Source organism: Moschus berezovskii, chromosome Y, assembly GCF_049115385.1.
Source record: "Moschus berezovskii isolate FMDL1 chromosome Y, NW_MosBer_1.0, whole genome shotgun sequence".
Taxonomy (NCBI): domain Eukaryota; kingdom Metazoa; phylum Chordata; class Mammalia; order Artiodactyla; family Moschidae; genus Moschus; species Moschus berezovskii.
Window position 1 is genome coordinate 34509916 of NC_142489.1, and position 6718 is coordinate 34516633.

Below are 6718 nucleotides of genomic sequence, written 5' to 3' on the forward strand. Positions count from 1 at the left end.
AAAATACAACAACAACAATAACAAAAAAACAAAATGACTGTCTGGGGAGGCCTTACAAATAGTTGTGAAAAGACAGAAAGTGAAAAGCAAAGGTGAAAAGGAAATATATACCCATTTGAATGCAGATTTCCAAAGAATAGCAAGTAGAGATAAGCCTTCCTCAGTGATTATTGCAAAGAAATAGAGGAAAACTATAGAATGGGAAAGACTAGAGATCTCTTCAAGGAAATTAGAGAACCCAATGGAACATTTCATGCAAAGATGGTCTCAATAAAGGATAGAAATGTTAGCGATGTCACAGAAGCAGAAGATAAAAAGAAGAGGGGACAAGAATACACAGAAGAACTGTGCAAATGATCTTCATGACCCAGAAAATCACGATGGTGTGATCACTCACCTAGAGCCAGACACCCTGGAATGTGAAGTCAAGTGGGCCTAAGGAAGCATCACTACGAACAAAGCTAGTGGAGGTGATGGAATTCCAGTTGAGCTATTTCAAACCCTGAAAGATAATGTGAAAATTCTGCACTCAATATGTCAGCAAATATGGAAAACTAAACAACGGACTCTTCAACAAAATATTCTTTCATATTTTCAATGCAAAGGACCTTGCGTATTGAATTTTATAGCAAACTTCTTAAAGAGACACTCCTAAAAGTGCTTCTAGTCATGAGTTCCCAAAAATGGATAGAAAAAAAAAGCTCTTTGTCCTCATCTTGCTGAACTCTCACAGAATGAGTCTTCCTCAGAGAGAAATTCTTATATTCTCCACAAATTCCACGTTGAGTCTTTTTTACGCAATAATCAAGCTTTTACACTTCTATTTTGTTCTACGATTCTACTTCCTCAGTATGCTATAATTTTAGAATCACTTCACTATGCACTACTTGGGTGCAACCTCAAAAATGAAAGAATGACCTTAGTTCATTTCCAAGGCAAACCACTCAAAATCACAGTAATACTAGTCTCTGCACTGAATCCTCATCCTGAAGAAGTTCAGATTCATCAGTTCTGTGAAGACCAAGAAGACCTCCTAGAGGTAGCATCAAGTGAAAGATGTCCTTACTACCATAAGGGATTGGCATGCAATAGGAGAAAGACAAGAGATACCTGGAGTATCAGGGAAGTTTGACCTTGGAATACAAAATGAAGCAGAACAAAAAGTAATCAAACTGTGCCAAAAGAATGCACAGGTGATAGCAAAGATCATTTGACATCCACACAAGAAGTGGCTTTACACATGAGCATTACCAAATGGTTCCTAATGGTATCAACCTGACTATATAATCAAGAGGGAGAAGTGTATAACATCGGGGGAGGGGGGGAAATCTTGAGCTTACTGTGGATCAGATCATCACCAACACATGGCAAAATTCAGGAGACCAGGTGCACAACTACTAGGTCAACCAGGAACTAAAAACTCAAATCTTAAATGAATATGCAGTGCAGATGGCAAAGAGATTCCAGCGTTTATATCTAGTAAACAGACAGCCTCAATAACTAGGGAAAGAGGTCCAATATATTGTACAGCAAGCAGTGAATGAAACAATGCCAAAGAAAACGAAAAGCATGGAGAAGGACATAAAAATAGCTGAGGAAAGAAGAGCAGCAGAAAGCAAGTGGAAAAGGCAAAGGTACCCCAACAAATTTCAGAATTCCAGAGAAGAGAATGGGATGTAAAGCACTCCTGCAGTACACAATGCAAAGATATAGAAGTACACAAGAGAAGGGGAAAGATTAGTGATCTCTTAAGAAATTTGAATTTGTAAATGCAACATGTCATCCAAAGGCGGGCTCAGTAACAGACAGAGTCTTGAAAGACCTAAAAGAAGCAAAAGAGAACAAGAGATTATGGAAAGAATGCAAAGCACTGTAGGAAAAGAAGATCTTACTGACCGAGACGGCCAGGACATTGTGATCATTCACACAGAGCCAGCCATTCTGGAGTGTGAATTCAAGTGGGCCTTACAAAGCACTGCTGTCTAGAAAGCTAATGCACGTGATGGGATTCTGTCAGTGCTACATAAAATTCCAAAAGATGATGTTATGAAAGTGCTACACTCACTATCTCAACAAATGTGGAAAACCTAACAGTGGCCACAAGAGTAGAAAAAGGCAATCCTTATCTCAGTTGCTAAGAAAGACAGAACTAAAGACTGTTAAAACCACTGCACACTTCACTCACCATCTAAGCAAGTAAAGTTATGATCAAAATCATAAAAAAAACCCACAAAAGCTTCTCTTCAACATTACGTGAACTAAGGAACTCCCACACAGTCAAAGGCTTTGGCATAGTCAATGAAGCAGAAATAGATGTTTTCTGGAACTCTCTTGCTTTCTCCATGATCCAGCGGATGTTGGCAATTTGATCTCTGTTGCCTCTGCCTTTTCTAAAACCTGCTTGAACATCTGGGAGTTCACGGTTTACATACTCCTGGCTTGGAGAATTTTGAGCATGACTTTACTAGCGTGTGAGATGAGTGCAATTGTGCGGTAGTTAGAGCATTCTTTGGCATTGCCTTTCTTTGGGATTGGAATGAAGACTGACCTCTTCCAGTCCTGTGGCCAGCGCTGAGTTTTCCAAATCTGCTGGCATATTGAGTGCAGCACTTTCACAGCATCATCTTTCAAGACTTGAAATAGCTCAACTTGAATTCCATCACCTCCACTAGCTTTGCTAGTAGTGATGCTTTCTAAGGCCCACTTGACTTCACATTCCAAGATGTCTGGCTCAAGCAACAGTTAGAACTGGACATGGAACAACAGACTGGTTCCAAGTAGGAAAAGGTGTACGTCAAGGTTGTATATTGTCACCTTGCTTATTTAACTTATATGCGGAGTACATCATGAGGAACGCTGAGTTGGAAAAAGTACAAGGTGGAATCAAGATTGCTGGGAGAAATATCAATAACCTCAGATATGCAGATGACACTACCCTTATGGCAGAAAGTGAAGAGGAACTCAAAAGCCTCTTAATGAAAGTGAAAGAAGAGAGTGAAAAGGTTGGCTTGAAGCTCAACATTCAGAAAACAAAGATCATGGCATCTGGTCCCATCACTTCATGGGAAATGGATGGAAAAACGGTGGAAACAGTGTCAGACTTTATTTTTTTGGGCTCCAAAATCACTGTGGATGCTGATTGCAGCCATGAAATTAAAAGACGCTTGCTCCTTGGAATGAAAGTTATGACCAACCTTGATAGTATATTAAAAAGCAGAGACATTACTTTGCCAACCAAGGTCCGTCTAGTCAAGGCAATGGTTTTTTCCGTGGTCATGTATGGAAGTGAGAGTTGGACTGTGAAGAAAGCTGATCGCCGAAGAATCGATGCTTTTGAACTGTGGTGTTGGAGAAGACTCTTGAGAGTCCCTTATACTGCAAGGAGATCCAACCAGTCCATTCTAAAGGAGATCAATCCTGGGTGTTCATTGGAGGGACTGATGCTAAAGCTGAAACTGCAATACTTTGGCCACCTCATGCAACGAGTTGACTCACTGGAAAAGACTCTGATGCTGGGAAAGGTTGGGGGCGGGAGGAGAAGGGGACGACGGAGAATGAGATGGCTGGATGGCATCACCGACTCTGTGGACATGAGTTTGAGTGTACTCCGGGAATTGGTGATGGACAGGGAGGCCTGGCGTGCTGTGATTCATGTGGTCGCGGAGAGTCGGGCACGACTGAGCGACTGAACTGAACTGAACTGAACTGAAGGAACTCCAGTTGTTCAATCCGGGTTCAGACACTTCAGAGGAATAAGAGCTGAAATGGTCACTTTTGTCGGATCTTAGAAGCCAGAGAAATGCCAAATTTCATTGATCACTCTCAGCAAATTTGGAAACTCAACCATAGCCATAGGACCGGAAATGTCAGCATTGATTTCAATCCCAAAGAAAGGCAATGCCAAAGAATTTTAAAACTACCGCACAAATGCACTCATCTAACATGCTAGTAAAGTAACACTTAAAATTCTCCAAGCTAGGCTTTAGCAATATGTGAACCAAAAACTTCCAGATGTTCAAGCTGGTTTTAGAAGCGGCAGAGGAACCACAGATCATTGTTAATATCTGCTTAATCATCAAAAAAGAAAGAGACTTCCAGAGAAACATCTATTTCTGCTTTATTGACAATGCCAAGCTTTTTGATGTGAGGATCACAATAAACTGTGAAAATTCTAAAAGGGATGAGAATATCAAACCCCCCAACCTGTCCCTTGAGAAATCTCTGTGAAGGCCAGGAAGCAGCAGTTAGAACAAGACATGAAAAACAGACTGCTTAAAAAGAGGAAAAGGTGTACACCAAGGCTGCATATTGCCACCCTACTTAACTTATATGCAGAATACATCATGAGAAACGCTGGATTAGAGGAAGCACAAGATGGAATCAAGATTACTGGGAGAAATGTCACTAAACTCAGATATGTAGATGACACCACCCTTATGGGAGAAAGTGAAGAAATACTAAAGAGCCTCTTTTTGAAAGTGAAATAGGAGAGTGAAAAAGTTGGCTTAAAGCTAAACATTCTGAAAACTAAGATCATGGCATCCACTCCTATCACTTCATGGCAAATAGAAAGGGGAAATGTGGAAAGTAGTGACAAATATTATCTTCTTGTGCTCTAAAATCACTCCAGACAGTGACTTCTGCCATCAAATTAGAAAACACATATTACCGGCAGAAAAACTGTGAGAAATCTAGACATGAGTGAATAAGCAAAGACAGCTCACAAACTTTCGTACAGTCATGCCTATGGTCTTTATGGTATTCACATAGACTTGATTGAGCAGGACCATAAAGGTGGCAGAACCCTTGTGAACTGATGCTTTTGATTTGTGGTGCTGGAGAAGATTCTTGAGAGTTCCTTGGACAGTAAGGAGATCAAATTAGTCAGTCTTCAAGGAAATCAGCCCAAAATACCCGTTTTAAAAACTGCTACTGAAGCTGAAGCTCTAAAACTTTGTCCATCTAATGCAAAGAGCCAATTCACTGGAAAAGACTCTGATGATGGGAAATATTGAAGGGAGAAGGACAAGAGTGTGACAAGATTGAGTGTGTTGGATGGCATCACCGCCAATGCAATGGATACGAACTTGGGCAACTCTGGGATATGGTGGTGCATAGTGAGGCTTGCTTGATGCAGTCCATGACATCACAAGGAGTCAGATATGACTTAGCCACTAAACAACAAAAGGGAGTGCCCTAATTTCATTCTTTCATCTTTATTTCTCAAGATTTTTCAGCAGCACCTATAAAGGATGATATAGTGTCTCCATTGTATATTGTTGCCTCCTTTGTCATAGATTAGGTAAGAATTTGGACAAGAGATTATTTCAGGGTCTTCTATGTGTTCCATTGGCCTGTATTGCCTTTGTGCGTGTGTGTGCAAGTTTCATGTTGTGTTGTTATAACACCTTTGTATTACAGACTGAAATCAGGAAACTTGATTCCTCCAGGACTGTTTATTCTTTCTCATGATAGCATGGCTATTCAAGATCTTTTACATTTCTAAACAAGTTGTGGGAAAAAAAAAAAAAAAAGGTTGCCTAGTTCTTTGAAAAATGTCATTGGTAATTTCAAAGCAATTGCTTTGAATCTGTAATCTGCTTTTGGTCTCACAGCCATTTCACCGTGCATCTCTCCATTTATTTTATGACCCTTGATTTGTTTCCTTCATGCCTTATTCAATTCAGCACACAAATATTTTCCTAGGTTTATTCTCAGGAATATTATTCTTGTTGAAGTGGCAAATGGGATTCCTTTCTTAATGTCTGTTTTTGATGTCAATATATAGGAATGCAAGAGATTTGCGTGTTAATTTTATAGTCAGACACTTCCCTAAAATCATTGAGTAGTGCTAGTAATATTCTGGTTTCATGTTAGGATTCTCTGTGCATAGTATCATATCATCTGCAAGCAGTGGCAGTTTTATCTCTTATTTTCCCTTTTATTTGAAACTTTTTTTAAACTTCTTCTTCTTCCTCTCTGATTGCAGTAACTAGGTGTCCCAAGACTATGTTGAATAACAGTGGTGAATAGGGAGCATCTTTCTCTTATTCATGAATTAGTGGTCATGGTTTCAGATTTTAACCATAAAGAACTCTGTTCCTGGTGGGTTTATCCATATATGGCCTTCATAAAGTCAAAGAAGATTCCCTCTGTCCCCACTCTCTACAGATTTGATCATAAGTGGGTGTTAAATTTTGTCGAAACTTTTTTCTGCATCTATATCCTAAAAAGACTCAACCCCTCTCCTTGGAACACTTAGGTAACTTTCTGCTTGTTTGTTTTTCCTCCTTTGGCCACATGATACAAAGAGCTGACCCATTAGAAAATGTCCTGATGCTGGGAAGGATTGAAGGTAAAAGGAGAAGTGTGTAGCAGATGATGGGATGGCTATATAACATCACCAATTCTGTGGATGGAAATCTGAACAAACTGTGGGAGACAGTGAAAGGAAGCCTGGCAGGCTAAAGTCCATGGGGTGGCAAAGAGCCAGAGCTGACTTACTGACTGAATAACAAAAAATGTTCTCCTTCTGTTCTTGACAGGAGTAGTTATTTTTGACTACTTCATTTTCTATCCCACCTCACTCTGTCCAGATTCTAAGTTACGCTACTTCTTCTCCTTATCATGTTGAGAATCAGCCACATATTTCTGTCTTTATTGCCACCAACCTGGCCAAACATTTGTCTGATTTTGCAACTCCACATCATTCAGTGGT